Below are 16,820 nucleotides of genomic sequence, written 5' to 3'. Positions count from 1 at the left end.
GCTCATCTCGCTTTATTGGCTGAGGGAGCCAGCGTACAGCTTCCGGGTCATGTGGCCAGCATGACTAAGCCGCTTCTGGCTAACCAAAGCAGTGCACGGAAACGCTCTTTACCTTCTCGCCGGAGCGGTACCTGTTTATCTACTTGCAGTTTGATGTGCGTTCGAACTGCTAGGTTGGCAGGAGCTGGGACCAAAAAACGGGAGCTCACCCCGTCATGGGGATTCAAACCGCCGACCTTCTGATCAGCAAGTACTAGGCTCTGTGGTTTAATCCCACAATAACAAACTTAGTTGGTCTCTAAGGTGCTACTGGAAGAAATTTTTTCATTTTGTTTCCATCATTAAAAAAAAAGCAGAGCTTTGAAATGAGTTTTTTTTGTCCCGAGACTTCAGGTATGGGACGAGTTAATTATTCCAAACAATCAAGTACCCCCCCTCCCCACTCTAATTCATGTACTTTAAATCTGGCCATATTTATAAGAGTTGGTTAGGGGCACAGACTACGCTGTATGGTAGATCTAACTGAGCATGAAAGAGGAAGATACAGACCGAGTATTTTGGTTACGTAGACATGATGAAAATACTTTCCAATGTACCTGGGTCCCTTAGCCCTAGGACCAGGCCCCCGTCCTCACCCCATTGCTCAAAATTTTGCACAACACACACACACACACACACACACACACACACACACCCTCATGCAGTGAAATACCATTTCTTGGCTGCTTCTCTTAGCTGTTCCCTTTGCCAGGAATCTTGGTGCTCCTTTCGTCTTTCCTTCCCCTTGAGCCGATTGCAGAGACTTAATTCTAAAAGACACTCAAACCCCAAGCATCTCTAGATAACTTCCAAGGAATACCGGAGTGTTTTCGAGCAATTTGTGTGTGTGTGTGTGTGTGTGTGTGTGTTCTACACAAAATATTACAATTTTTATTAGGCAGTTTTATCATTGTTATAAATAAGTAATTGTACTGGGGAGAAGGGATAATCCTTATTTAATTAAATTCATCTATACTCCCAGGTTGGCAGCAACCAGACATATGTGAGACTAATACCCACAGCCTGCCTTGTATGCATGTGCAATTAAAAATTCACTCTGCAGTAGCACTGGCAGTTTAGTGTTGCTTTTGGCATTTACAAATTCTTTTATTTTGTGACTTTTTTCCCACCATACACATATGCTGGAGCAGATGTTGCTTATTTGTTGTTTATTCAAATCTGTAAGCTCTGGCAGCAAACGCCATTGTTCTGTAATGAAGCTTTGCTCACTGTCCTGTATTAGGGAGGCCCAGCAAATGTCTGACGGGCACTTAGCTCCCAGCAGGAGGATGTACGCATTTTACCAGCAATTTATACATCCATTTGAGGGCCCTGGCTGCAGGGCAGTGCAAAGGAATGGAAAGGCACAGAGCTTAGGGAAGATCAGGGCAGCCTGGCCGTAGTAGCCTTGTCTTTTATTTTCACCCAAACTTACCTGGTGTGCAGATTCGCGGTTCAGCACCTGGGAACAGAGTTGTCATTGCACACCAGTGCTTTCCCCTTTTCAGCTGGCTTTTGGGGAGGACATGAAGGGGACTAAGATAGCATGTGGCTGAAAATTCAGCAGCAGCAGCAGCAGCAACCCTTAATTGTAACAGGTATGGCATTTGTGCGTGTTGGTGTCCATCAACACCAATGCCAGTGTGGTGTAGTGGTTAAGAGCAGTAGACTCGTAATCTGGCGAACCAGGTTTGCGTCTCCGCTCCTCCACATGCAGCTGCTGGGTGACCTTGGGCCAGTCACACTTCTCTGAAGTCTCTCAGCCCCACTCCCCTCACAGAGTGTTTGTTGTGGGGGAGGAAGGGAAAGGAGAATGTTAGCCGCTTTGAGACTCCTTCGGGTAGTGATAAAGCGGGATATCAAATCCAAACTCTTCTTCTTTGGGCTAGTCCCCCTGCCTCTCCCCCCCCATCCACCCCAGGCAGCTTTTTCCAAGGGGGCCCTGACCAAAGAAGGAATGGCTGATCCCCAAACCGGCTCTGCTCATGCAACAGCATCCGTTGGCTGAAAAGCCCCCTTTGCAGCCCAAGAGGCAATCAATCAGAGAAAGTAACCACCTCCATCTGGCACAGGGTAGCCTGGATACTCACTTCCGCAGCCTTTTGCGATTCATCTTGTCCCAACAAGTGGTGCCAGGGACCAAACCGCACTCGAGTCTTTCCAGCAGCTGGGTACGTTTACCTCCCCTGCCTGCTGAGCTGACATATTAGCTCCCCTGACTTATTGAGTGGCAATGCTTTTAATTATCACACCTTCCCTTCCTCCTCCTCCTCCTCCTTGCGATCTCTTTCACGTACAGTTTGGCACCATGGGAATATCTGCAGAAGGCAATCGGCATTTTTCTTAATTGACTGTGTTCCAATAGTGTGAATCCTGTTTATTATCCTCCCGTAAAGTACATATGGGAACGATTGCTTGATGGCGAGAAAGAGTGCCACAATCATTTCCCCGTTTCTGATGGCGGCGGGCAAGTTGTGTTGGTTTTCACATATGGTAGTTGCTTGCCAAAAGCTAAAGATGGGCAAAAGGTATTATGTGTGCACTTATTATTTAAAATCTCTCTTCCCCTCCCCCCAGTCACATTTCTTCAAATCACGTCTCTAAATTTTCTATGAAATCCTATGGTTCGCATAGTTTATCTGAAAATATCTGCATGTTGACGAATAATAGGCAGGAATAAATAGAATGATGTTTAATGCATGGTCCTTACCATTTGATAGGATCGGCTATTGATTTTTCTTTTTAAAAATCTGGTATAAGAGAGAGCACCACAACATTTCATAGTTCCCTGTCTTTCTCTCTTTCCCAGTTGTTACGACTTGCCCACTTATACCCTTGCCTAATATTTTTGAGCTGTAACATAACCTCATAGAATTATGGGATATAACTGCATTGGCAGATGCAATTGCAATAGGCTGGCGCTAAACATCTGAGAGGCTGCGTATCCCAGGTCACCATCAAACATCTGGAAATACAGAGGGATGCCAATTTGCAGTGATTTCCTCGTAAGCCTGCCTCCCACCTAGAGCCAGGGTTCCAGATGTTTATTTGCCACATCTCTGGGAAGACTGACACGGAAGAAGGAGAATACTCCAGCAGGATAGAAGCAATGAGTGAGAAGAGGGATAAGCATAGCCCTCTTGCCTGCATCTTCTCCTCAAGAAATGGGCCCATGTCCTCCTTTCCACCAAGAACCTCAAGGTGGTGGTCATGGTTCTCCTCCCCATTTTGTTCTAGCAAAAACCCAGGTCAGGCTAACTGGTTCAAGATCACCTAGAGCAGCCTTTCTCAACCTGTGGGTCCCCAGATGTTGTTGAACTACAACTCCCATCACCCCTAGCTAGCAAGGCCAGAGCTCAGGGATGATGGGAGTTGTAATCCAACAACATCTGGGGACCCACAGGTTGAGAACCGCTGACCTAGATAGTTTCATGATTGAGTGGGGATGAGAACTCTGGTTTCCTAGGTCCTAGTCTATCACTATAACCACTTCACTGATCCCCAGTGAGAGGGTCACAACATAGTTCTCCCTGTGGTTTTTATGGCATGCTCTCATCACCTGTAGAGGCAGCAAGGTAGCAACGTCAAACATCAATGTAGGGCAGAACCCAATGACTTTTTACCCAGGGTAAACCCACTGAGATTAATGAACAGGCTAGCTCTATTCATTTCACTAGGACTACTTTGAGTAAAACATCATTGAACACCATCCACAACTTCCCCATCTATGGCTGTCCAATGCCAGAGTCATCCAGACCATTGGGTGAGGAGGGATAGTGAATGACTGCAGCCAGAGCAAGTCTTACAAACTTATCAAAGGTTCTCTCCCAGTCCTACCTGCAGGTGCCAGGGAGGGATTCATAGAATCTTAGAGTTGGAAGGGACACCAAGGGTCATCTAGTCCAACCCCCTGCCATGCAGGAATCTCAGCTAAAGCATCCATGACAGATGCCCATCCAACCTCTGCTTAAAAAGCTACAAGGAATGAGAGTCCACCACATCTAGTGGGAGTCTGTTCCACTGTCAAACAGCTCTTCCTGTCAGAAAGTTTTTCCGAATGTTTAATTGGAATCTCCTTTCTTGTAACTTGGAGCCATTGCCTTGAGTCCTGCCCTCCAGAGCAGGAGAAAACAAACATGCTCCCTCTTTCATGTGACAGTCCTTAAGATATTTGAAGATGGCTATCATGTCTCCTCTCAGTTCCCTCTTTTCCAGGCTAAACATACCCTGCTCCTTTATGCACTCCTCATAAGGCTTAGTTTCCAGACCCTTCATCATTTTAGTTGCCCTCCTCTGCACACACTCCAGCTCGTCAGCATCCTTCTTAAATTGTGGTGCCCAGAATTGGACGCAGTGTGGTCTGACCAAAGCAGAATAGAGTGGTACTACAGTGGACGCTCGAGTTGCGAACATGATCTGTACGAGAGGTACGTTCGCAACCCACAGCATTCGCAACCTGCAGCGCCGCGTCTGCGCGGGATGCGATTTGGCGCTTCTGCACATGCGCAAAGTGCGATTTAACGCTTCTGAGCCTGCTCGACCACTGAAACCCAGAAGTAACCTGTTCCAGTACTTCTGGGTTTCAGCGGGTCCGTAACCCAAAAAAACGCAACCTGAAGCGTCTGTAACCTGAGGTATGGCTGTATTTCTTCCCTTGGTCTGGACACCTTACTTCTGTTGATGAACCTGGGACCTTCTGCATGCAAAGTAGCTCTACCACTGAACCATCGCCCTTTCCTTAAGTTTGCAGCTTCAGTGGCCTCTATTTAATGCCAACCGCTCCTTCCTACCATCCACTGCTCCTCTGAAACAATCTTCCTTTTTTCTCATGTTTCATTTACATTACAGCCTTCAGGACCTTTTCACTCTGTTCACCAAATACTCTTCATGTTACAGTCTTCAACACGATCATCAAGTGACGGCATTAGAAGGAAACAAATGCGTATGCCGTCTCTCTGTGTGTATGAAAAAGTCTACCGCCTAATCTAGGCAGAGAGGTTAACTGCATCGCTGAGCATCGTAACAAAGATTTAGGTGTTACAATGCACTGGGAATTTGCCAGCCTTAAGTCTGATGTGGAAAAGGTCTGCAGCCTGTCCAAATGAATTCATGTGTGACTCTCCTAATGTCACTGGCAGCCTGCCATAGGTCCCAGGGTCCCTCTACCACATTACCATGCTGCTTTGCTCGCTAGTCAAAATGAGCATGTCACATTGTCACTCAATGATACTGAGCGTCCAGCTTTGCTTTCCCCTCTCCTCGCCTGCAAATAATCCCTGGCCGCCTCGTTACGATCCCGGTTGCCTCGTGTTGGGAATGTGAGGGGAAAGATGTGGCCGTGGACGCTCACAAAATCCTAAAGAGCTGAAGTGCTTTGGGGAAAGCCTCGAGCTAATCTCAGACGTTGCTTTTTCTCTGCGGCAGGAGATTGACGTATCGGCCTCTTTGCAGAGCTCAATCGAGGTCTGGCTTAGATGAAATCAAGATAAAAGGAACCGCCGTCTCAAATATTAATCACCTTCCTTGACTAAGAACATAAGAAGAGGCCCACTGGATCAGACAAGCAGTCTGTCTGATCCAACATCCGTTTCCATAGTGGCCAACTGGCCAGGCTAGAAGATCTCTGGTCTTCGGTCTCTGGTCTTCAGTGGCATGTGGCCCCTGAATCCTGAAGGCTGCATATGGCTGTCCTGGCTGATAGCCAATGATAGGCTTATTCTGTGCAACAAAGGGACGTGGGTGGCGCTGTGGGTTAAACCACAGAGCCTAGGACTTGCCGATCATAAGGTCGGTGGTTCGAATCCCCACGACCGGGTGAGCTCCCGTTGCTCGTTCCCTGCTCCTGCCAACCTAGCAGTTTGAAAGCACGTCAAAGTGCAAGTAGATAAATAGGTACCGCTCCAGCGGGAAGGTAAACGGTGTTTCCATGTGCTGCTCTGGTTCGCCAGAAGCGGCTTAGTCATGCTGGCCACATGACCCGGAAGCTGTCTGCGGACAAACGCCAGCTCCCTCAGCCAATAAAGCAAGATGAGCGCCACAACCCCAGAGTCGGTCACGACTGGACCTAATAGTCAGGGGTCCCTTTACCTTTACCTATGCAACAGGAGTGGGGAATCTGTGGCCCACCAAATGTTCCCGGGCTGCATTTCCCATCAGCCCCAGCCAGCAGCAGCAGTTGGGGTTGTGTGCGGTAGTTACAGCTTAGTCACTCATCATCATTAGTTAAATTTCTATACTGACCTTCACAGACCTGCGAATCTCAGGGCAGTTCACCACACAAAATTCCAATATAAAAGCACAAAATAAAAGCGAGAACGAGAACTAAACAAACCAATCACTGCCCACTCTCCCTTCCCACAAGCATATTTAAAAGGGCATTGGAGGTCAACCAGCCAAAGGCCTGGTTGAAGAAGAACGTTTTCGCCTGTCGCCTAAAGGTGTATAATGTAGGCGCCAGAACCTCCCTGTGGAGAGCATCTCACAAATGGGGAGCCACCACAGAAAAGGCCCTTTCTTGTGTTGTCACCCTCCAGACCTCATGTGGAGGAGGCACATGAAGAAGAGCCTCTGATGATTCTTGCCGAGTCTGGGACAGTTTATATGGGGAAAGGTGGTCCTTGTGGTGCTGTGGTTCTGAGCCATTTAAGACTTTATAGGTCAAAACCAGCACTTTGAATTGGGCCCAGAAACTAATAGGCAGCCTGCACAGTCAGGCCAGGATCATACCAAATCAAACCATTGGTCTAGTTGGTTCAATCCTGTGTGCCCTGACTGGTAGGAATCCTTTGGGGTTTCAGGCAGGAGTCTTTACCTCCCTGCTTGGAAATCCCATGGATTGAAGCTGGGACAAGGCATAGATCCTGTCCCTTAGCTCTGGCTCTGGCACAGCAGTTTACTTGTGTGTAAAAAGTGAACGCAACACATGAACTGGCTCTTATGTTTCTCTGGAACACAATGAAAGGACAGCAGATTGCATTGCATCTCTATGACAAAAGCCACCCATCCCTGCTTGAGAGTCTTGAATTGTGCAATGCTGTGGCACCCGTGGCCTACTGTGGCCACACCAAACTTTCTTGTGTTCGTTCTTACATGCATATTGGACATATAGAAGCAGATGCATGGACTCAGATTCCTCCTCAGCTATCTCCTCTGTCTCTTCACTCATTGAATGATCAGCCTGATGACTGGGGAGTGGCGATTTGCATTGCCTAACCCAGTACCCCAGTAGTGATGCATGGAATTGAGAGCTGGACCATAAAGTAGGCTGATCGCCGAAGAATTGATGCTTTTGAATTATGGTGCTGGAGGAGACTCTTGAGAGTCCCATGGACTGCAAGAAGATCAAACCTATCCATTCTTAAGGAAATCAGCCCTGAGTGCTCACGGGAAGGACAGATCGTGAAGCTGAGGCTCCAATACTTTGGCCAACTCATGAGAAGAGAAGACTCCCTGGAAAAGACCCTGATGTTGGGAAAGATGGAGGGCACAAGGAGAAGGGGACGACAGAGGACGAGAAGGTTGGACAGTGTTCTCAAAGCTACCAGCATGAGTTTGACCAAACTGCGGGAGGCAGTGGAAGACAGAAGCGCTCTGGTGCATGGCGTCACAAATAGTCGGACACGACTAAACAACAACCACAACTCTGTACTGTGTCTACTTTACAATTTATTTATTTAGTTTGCTGCTGTTGCTGCCAAAATGGGGAGGATGGATAAATTTTCTGGTGGGGAAAAAGTAGACTCCCCCCCAACCCCCAACCCCCCCTGGGGTTAGCCACCTGGGCTGTAACATAACGTTGCTTCATCCTGTCTTTTCTACAGTTGACAGTGAATAGTCTCTTCCTTCCATGAAGACTTTTCAGTTGTGGAATACCCAACAACCCCAGTTCTCCCAGAACCGTTTTTATCCCACTTCCATCTCTTGGAAGCTACGGGGGGTGAAGGTCTGCCGCAGCACCAATGGCATTTCTGCACTTCCAAACGCTCGCAGCTTTGTGTCTCATTTCATTAGAACTCGACACAGATGTCAGCCGGCTTTTTCACTGTTTGGCAAGGCTTAGGAACTGGACTAAAGCCAGTTAGTGAGATGAAGATAATATGAACAACTGGGAAGGCAGGACACTGTGAGAACCTGACAAAGATGTATTACATACAGGAAATGGTCCAAAGCCATCTTTTAAGGTGGTTTGGGAACTTGGGGTTCTGTGGATAACCTCCCCATTATATTGGAACCATAAATGGGTTTTAATATTATGCTTTTGCCTCTGAGAGACAGAATCCAAACTGGTGAAGGTCACCGCAGGTGCTTTTTGAAAGACCCTCGATTCCTCCCACCCTGAACTATATTTATCCTAGCCCTGCACCAGCACCATAGCATCCTATCAAATCTGCACAAGAGGGTGGGGAGATAGACAGCATTGCAATGGGGGTCATAGCTATTATTTTTGCTGCTGTTGTTGCTGTTTACTACCCACCCTTTACTCTAAGGTTCCAGTATGGGTTGCAGCGTTAAGACACAGCATTACTAATATAATTATACAATTTTATATACCGTAATTTTACAATAATAATTATGTTATTTTATATTATATAATTATATAACCGTTAACTCTTTATTGTCAAAAGAGGACACTTGCAGTAGTTTCTACGGCTCTGAACACCGACAAACACCAGTCCAGCATCCAGGCAGCTATTCTCTGGTCTGTTGCAGCAACCACTGAATGAATGAATCTTTATTTTAGTCAAGTAACCTTTATTGGCATCACATAAGAACGTTCAGAATACATTCAGAATAGATAGGCCAGTGTGATTTTGTCGCCACCCCAACGGCACTGTCACCCACCAAAGGGCAGAAGAGGCGAGCAATCTGCCTCATCTCTGTGGGTTTCCAGCAAGGGCAGGATCCTGTAGCCTACTTCGGCGACCAAAAATCAAATAGAGGAACTTAGCTACTGTCTTAGTGAGCTCCTGGTCTCTCCCCTGTAATAAGAAGTGCATAACCTCCATCTCTGGTTTCCATGTTGGAATACATAGATGGTCTAGAAACTGTTGGCGGAGATCATCATACATTTTACATTTAAGGGCCGTGTGAGCTAAAGTTTCCACCGGGCATTGCATGGACAGATCCTATCTCCTTCTGCCAAACCCGCAAACCTACCCCAAAGGAGGTTAGAAGGATTAGAATTGAACCTAGCCAGCAAAAAGGCCTTTCTTTCTTGCGGATTAAACAAATCTTTATTTGCGTCAGCCATCGGTCATAGCAATAAAATGACAATACAATATACAAATAAAAAGTAAATTATATAAAATACATTTTAGGGTTTTGAATCAATAGTCCAATAGTGGATCTTATTCTGATTGCCCCAGCTAAAAACCTTGCAACCTTTGCTGTCACTTGCTGATCTTGATCTGCCAAGAGAAAGGACACCGTGGCAGTGGTTGGGCGACTTTCCGTTTGGTCACTTTCCTCTCCCAGCTTTCAGTTTTTCTTTCCATCTGACTACTGGAGTGTTTGTGGGAGAGATTCCCCCATGAATTCATAATATAGGGTATGTATCTGCCCCTCTGCAAATTTTGGGCTTTCCTTCAGCAGTCTGATACCTCTCTCTTGTTTTTCAGTTGGCTCTGTTCAGACTCCATTTCTATCAGCCCTCACACACCTGAGTTTGCCATTAGATGGAGTGATATTTTGGCATACCTATGCATACCTTTTGCATACCTATATTTTTGCATACCTATGCTAGCCACCATTTGTCGATACTTGGCTGCAGATACACAACGGCAATTATATTTGACATCTGTCTTGTGATGCAATTGTATTAACAACTCATTCCTTGGGCCAGTTTAATTTCTAATTTCTTTTCCAGAATTCCAATGCTGAATTTTTAGATTGGATCTCGATTTTGACATTGGGAAGTTCCACACATTTCAGAGCTTTGCAAAATGTCATTTTGGCATTATTACAAAGAATAGTAGTAAAGAAACAAAACTTGAGCAGTTGGATATAAAATCCCCTGGGCTTCATTAATTTCATGTTAGTTGGTCTAAGCCACTTAAATGCCTAGGTTGAGGGGAAATTCTGTTTTGTTCACATTTTAATGCAAAGCTACTTAATCCACACTTCCAAACCAGAATTTCAAAATTCACACATCTCTGAATTTTGCGATGCAATTCTCCGAGCAAACAATTTGTGCAAACATGCATATGTTAGGGAAATAGTCGCATTAAAATTCATATATTAGAAAACCGTATTCAAAAATGCATTATATTAGGGGAAATTGCTCACAAAGATTATTAGCCAAACCTGCATACAAAACTGTGTTTGCAAGCAGAAATTTGCACTAGAACGCTGACAAATTTCCAAAAGAAAATTTGCAAATTATTGTGAACTGAATTCAAGATTGGAAAAGGGAGAAAATGAGAGAAGCAAAATTGACCAATCTTTCCATGCTAAAGTGTTTAATTTAACACCGCACTATCTACTGTGGTGCGTCAGTTCCTCCACCAGTCCATGATAACACACACTGAGTACATTGTCTTCCACCTTAATATGTTTTGCAATTTAGTGGCATATAAATACTTTTATAAATAAAGAAATAAAATGTGCGGTTTTATCATACGTGAATCCAGCCAAGTTCAGTGAGTTTTGCTCTTAAATATGCATGCATCTGATTGCAGCCTTAGTCTTTAATTTTTTGGTTCCATTGCTATTCCTGCATTCAAAAGGAACAGAGGCGTTGTAAAAGAGTTTATCTGAGTGTTCACATATTTCAAGTTTTACACTGGAGGTTTGTCTGCTGCTGCCACCTACTGGTCATTCTAAGGTCTGAAGTTAAGGTTTTTAAATTGCTCTGATACGTTGATTTCCTTGGTCTGTTGCATTTAGTAGACTAGCATGCCTTAAATTAGTCTTGTAGCTTTTATATGTCAGAGAAATTCTGCTGACCTTTTTGGGAGTATGATTTTGCTGAGGAAAATCAAACTCTGTAAGGCTTTAAATCTCAAGCATCTCGTCAGAAGCAAGGTGTTTCTTAAATTCAAAAAATAGGTTTATATCTGAATATAACCAGGTAGGGCAATTTTCTACCAGGATTACTAATTTCCCAAAGAGACTGCAATGTGTGGCACAACTGCATGTGCACCTACTCAGAAGTAAGTCCCTCAGAATTCAGTGAGGCTACTCTCATGTAAATCTGCATAGCCCAAAAGTTCCTTGATTAAAAAATGTCTGTTGTTTGAAACACCTTGGGCCCTATTTTTCCAGTAAATTTTATTTCTACACCATCTCTGTGATTGGTTGCCTTTGTTTTTAAAGTGAAGATGTGTGTCCTTCTTTGGTATTTGCCTTAGCTTTGCTTTAGCAGCAGCAGCAGCAGCAGTTAAAATTAGCAGGTAATTTATTTGTGTTACTGTCGTGATCTTTGCTTTTACAGCCTTCCTTATGCCCTGTAACAAAAAAAAGTTACGTAATTGTATTTACCTTTGCTGCTGTGGCCTTTGGACATCTGGAATTAATAATAAACCTGAAACAGATCCACAGAGCACGACAGCAGAATGACTTCTTAGCAAGATCAGTGTGCGACTTTTTAAAAATGTAAAGCTTCAAATGGAACGTCACACTTGAAGAAGAGTCAGCGGTGGTAAATAGCTAGGGTTTAGCATGTGTGGGTCCCATGCACATCCACCTCCTCATTTATGGGATGGTCTAGGGTTGCCCGGCTTCAGTCTAGTGATGGCACCTATTGTTTAAAAGCTGCAGGGCACTGTGTGTTTGTGAAGCCTGTTCTGGTCTGGCAGAAGTGTCCATTATGAATACAGCGGCAGTCAGGGTACCACCCTTCTTTAACATTTGAAACATTGCTGTGTGAATTGTGTTCTTAATGTTGTGCGCCACCCTGGGATCTTTGGATCAAGAGTGGTGTACAAATCGAAGAAATATAAATAAATAAATAAATAAATTCCGCATTTTTCGCTCCATAAGACACACTTTTTTCCTCCTAAAAGGTAAGGGGGAATGTTTGTGCGTCTTAGAGAGCAAATGTGGTCGATCGCTGGCTCCCTTTCCGGCCCTTTGCCCAGGCCTCCATTGTTGAATGTTCTGCAGACTGAGGCCGTTTGTTTCCCCAGCAACATGTGACTGGCTGATTAGATTATCTGTCTAGAAATTGTAGAAACGGCTCCCTTTCCTTTCCTAAAGAAGCTGCAGAACTGTGAGTTGAACCCCATAAAAACAGGATTTTTCCCCTTTGCAAAAGAAGCTGCACAACTGTGAGCTGATCTCCCCCAAAACAGGGCTTTCCCCCTTTCCTCCTCTAAAAACTAGGTGCATCTTATGGTCAGGTGCGTCTTACGGAGCGAAAAATATGGTAAATAAATAAAGGCTCAGCACCTACTTGGATGAGGCCAATCTGACTAGCAGTGGCGTAGCGTGGGTTGTCAGCACCAGGGGCAAGGCAAGTAATTTGCGCCCCCTAACCCGTGGATTTTAGTAGAGGCAGAGAGCTGCGAGTGCGAGCGCCCCCCCAGATGTTGCGCCCAGTGCAGCCGGCCCCCCCTGCACCCCCCACGCTACGCCACTGCTGACTAGGCAATGACACAGGATCAACAACTGGAAGGTAAGGAGGCACTGTGGATAACAGGTCTCACCCGTGTGATGTTGGACTTTTAATAATAATAATAATAATAATAATAATAATAATAATAATAATAATAAATTTTATTTATACCCCACCCTCCCCGGCCAGAGCCAGGCTCAGGGCAGCTAACAACAGTAAAATTACAGTAAAAACATAATGGGGGGGGGACCAATTTAAAATACAGGTTAAAATGCAGTTTAAAATGCAGCCTCATCAAAACCATAAGGGGAGGGAAACATAAGGTTCAGACTGAGTCCAAACCAAAGGCCAGACGGAACAGCTCTGTCTTGCAGGCCCTGCGGAAAGATGTCAAGTCCTGCAGGGCCCTAGTCTCTTGTGACAGAGCATTCCACCAAGTCGGGGCCCTAGTTGAAACCAATCTAACATCCTTGAGGCTCGGGACCTCCAAAATGTTGTCATTTGTGGACCCTTAAGGTCCTCCGCGGGGCATACCAGGAGAGGCGGCCCCGTAGGTATGTGGGTCCTAGGCCGCATAGGGCTTTAGTGGTCAAAACCAGCACCACTGTAGCAGCACCATGGGATGAATCTGCAGAAATGTGGCTCCTCTGGCACCTCTGGAAGAATACATGCCCACACGACCTGCCTTCCTCCTACATGCATAGCCATTGGAAGAGTCTGGTTGCAGACTTCCGGGTTGGCGCCATTGTTTAATGGCGGATTCCCTCCGAGCTCCGGAGGGAATCGGCTCCGTAGCGTCTGGGTCTGGCCGCTGCGGCGAAGCGGAGACCCTTAAAATCACAGGCGCGGATGCCTGTGAACACAGAGACTCGGCGGGCACCATTTGCGCCCCCCCAATCTGCGACGGAGCCTTTTTAAAGGCTTCGGAACGGAGGCAGGGTGGGGCGTGGTGCTGAGAGTACTCCCTCGCCTATGGAGTGAAGCCGCAAGCCATTGACAGAGAGCGCCAACTTCTTCCAAGACCGATTGGACTCTAAAATATAAACCCGTGAGTAATACGGAGATTGGAATCTTAAAAATTTTTAATTTTGGATTTGGAACGAGCGGGAAGGGGCTAAAAAGGAAGTCCACCCCCCCTCTTTGTAAACAATTTAAAGCAAAGGACTGGGCAGCTAAGGTCGAGAGAATTTGTTTCTTGTTTCTTTTTAATGAAAGATCCTGACTTCACGGTTTTGACACTATAAGAAGATTTACTGGAGGATAAAAAGAATTTTGGGAGCTGAAATTTCACACCCCCCCCCCGAGACCCGGGAACGTCCTATGAGAAAGCCTGTTGTATTGAGGATTTTGACAGCTGTCAAGTGAGCTGTCAGCTGGAAAAAGAGAACATTGTTTCTGCTGTTTTTGCTGGTTTATTTGGTACAACTTGTTGAAAATAAGAAGGGCTGATACAAAATAACTGGACTTTTGGTTTTGAGCCGAAAGGAACATTAAGGAACTAAAATCCCCCTAGAGGGGTAATAGGGACACTACACCACAAAAATGGCTGGAGTATGTAAAATCCAAGCAGAATTGGACAGAGCACTCGTTCTCTTGGGAAACTTGCAAGATGAATACAATGCTTTGTCTACAGAGGTGTCATTACTACACTGGACAGTAAATAACAGTTTTGAGCCTGATAAGGACTTGAAACAGGAAGCCTATTCAACTGAACAAATAAATGAAACTGAAAGTGTAGATATGATGGAGCAATATGTTGTTTTTGAAGAAAATGAAGGAGGAGCAGGAGATTTGCAGGAGTCAAAGGAGAGTTACAATATGAGGCCTGACATGATGATAAAAAAGGACAATAAAAATTGGATGTGGAAAGCCTGGTCTGAATGGGACTTTGGAAAATGGAGAGATCCCCTTTGGAGGAGATCTGAAGACCTGAGGATTACAAATTTGTTGAAGGTGAAAGCTGGAGCTTTGGGGACATATGGATCTGAAAGAAATTTGAAACAAGAGTTAGAGTACCCCATAGGCTTTGTTTTTAAGTATGGAGGACTGGCTGGAAGCAACATGGAGTCTGTTGGGCCGGAGCTCCTCCGAGACTTGGGGCTTAACATCAAGGACTATCAAAGAGACCGGCAGAAAGGAACTGAGAGAGATATAAGGGCCTCGGACGTGAGATCTCCAGGCTGAATAAATAACATAAAGATTGATGGATATTGGTTGGGGACTGGAACCGGGAGAAGGGTGGGTGGAGGTTGGGAATCCAAAGGGTACATAAGGATAATTTGCTTTTTAGATTTTGTTAGTGGTAAGGAAATTGGGTAAATCGTGGAAGGGAAATTTTGGTCGACTTTAGGAAAAAGGTTTAAGAATAATTAATGAGGTATAAGTATTGATGTGTGATTTTAATAAGGTAAAATTGGTTTTTTCTTTTTAAATTAATTGAAAATAAGGCTGTTAGAAATAAATTGAGGAAATGGAAAAAAGAAGTAAAGTAAAACAATAGTATGTTAGAACAAATGTTTAAGTTAAGGTAAAGAAATAAGTTAAGGACTTGCTGAACTGACAATTTAAATTGGAATACAAGAAGGGGAGGTGTGAGGAGGTCTGAGAAATAAGGTTAAGAATAATAAGTATCAGAAATTTTATGTGGTTTTTTCTATTTTTTTTTCTTTGTTTAGTTTGGAATATTATGTATTTTTGTGTTGTTGTTTTTTCTTCTCTGTTTTGTTTTGTGTATTTCTTGTTTTTGTTTGATGTGTGTTTCTTGAAAATGCCAATAAATATTTAATAAAAAAAAAAGGAAGAGTCTGGTTGCATACAAACTGCATATTCATAAGCACTGTGCATGCCTGTGGTGTTTGCCTGTTCTTTTAGAAAATGTTTGAACAGGGGGGAGAGATAGGGTTAAAAATGTAGACCAATAGGAAAGCTGGAGGCTTAGCCCGAGGTTTGAGTTAGTTGTTGTTGGGAGTTGTTGGTGGGTGTTGCTGTTGTTTAGTCATTTAGTTGTGTCCGACTCTTCGTGACCCCATGGACCTGAGCACGCCAGGCACTCCTGTCTTCCACTGCCTCCCGCAGTTTGGTCAGACTCATGCTGGTAGCTTCGAGAACACTGTCCAACCATCTCATCCTGTTGTCCCCTTCTCCTTGTGCCCTCCATCTTTCCCAACATCAGGGTCTTTTCCAGGGAGTCTTCTCTTCTCATGAGGTGGCCAAAGTATTGGAGCCTCAGCTTCATGATCTGTCCTTCCAGCGAGCACTCAGGGCTGATTTCCTTAAGAATGGAGAGGTTTGATCTTCTTGCAGTCCATGGGACTCTCAAGAGCCTCCTCCAGCACCATAATTCAAAAGCATCAATTCTTCGGCGATCAGCCTTCTTTATGGTCCAGCTCTCACTTCCATACATCACTACTGGGAAAACCATGGCTTTAACTATACGGACCTTTGGTTGGTTTCAATGGGTTGGCTGGTTGGGAAAGGCAGTTGGAGAAGCAGTTGGCAGGCAGTTAGAAATAGAGAGACAGTTAGGGCAGTGGGTTCTTGAGTGAGGGGAGGTAGAAGAGATAGAGAGAGGAAAATAAGACTAAGAAAGTAAAGAGCAACAACGTTTGGAATGCCGGAAAGGTTTGTTTGTGTCTGAAATAAAATACACTCTTTTTTATTAATTGAGAACCTGACTGAGGCTGAAGTGATTTTACCGGGGAGGACCTCGTTGGTGGCAGCGGATTAGTGGTGTACGGGTCAATAGTCTGTGAGACGACTGGGGGCTCCGTACGAACGCCACAATGCCCCACCCCCTTTTGGCAGTATCCCTGATTGCTTGGACACAGCCTAGGCACAAACAGTTTGTACTTAGGTATAGGCTTTTTCTCAAGCTATGCATTGAGGGAGAGGCGTGAGCAGGCCCAGTCCTCCTTCCCTTATTATCTCCCTCTTTCTTCAGGCTGGCCCTCCTCCGTTCCTATCTGGTGCTAGGGACAAACAAAGGAACACCCTCTAGTGATTGCCCATGGACATACCCAAGATAATATGCTCCAACTTTAGAACAGTGGACCAACACCAGGTGATGACATGGTTCCCCAAATCTCTTTTCTGATGAGAGCAGCTTTTGCATCTCATTTGGAAACCAAGGACCCAGAGTCTGGAGGAAGAATGGGGAGGCACACAATGCCAGATGCTTGACGTCCAGTGTGAAGTTTCCACAGTCTGTGTTGATTTAGGGAGCCATGTC

General features: G+C 45.0%; 1 protein-coding gene across 2 annotated transcripts in view; it reads left to right on the top strand.

Annotated features, from left to right (window-relative positions):
- ITPRID1 (ITPR interacting domain containing 1) overlaps positions 1-16,820 on the top strand; it is a 67,310-nt gene that overhangs the window by 37,211 nt on the left and 13,279 nt on the right. The gene's annotated exons all lie outside the window — the stretch shown is intronic.

The sequence above is a fragment of the Podarcis filfolensis genome, assembly GCF_964270895.1.
Source record: "Podarcis filfolensis genome assembly, chromosome: 12".
NCBI classification, from domain to species: Eukaryota; Metazoa; Chordata; class Lepidosauria; order Squamata; family Lacertidae; genus Podarcis; species Podarcis filfolensis.
The sequence above is the reverse complement of the archived record's forward strand: the minus strand, read 5'-3'. Positions and strand labels throughout refer to the sequence as shown.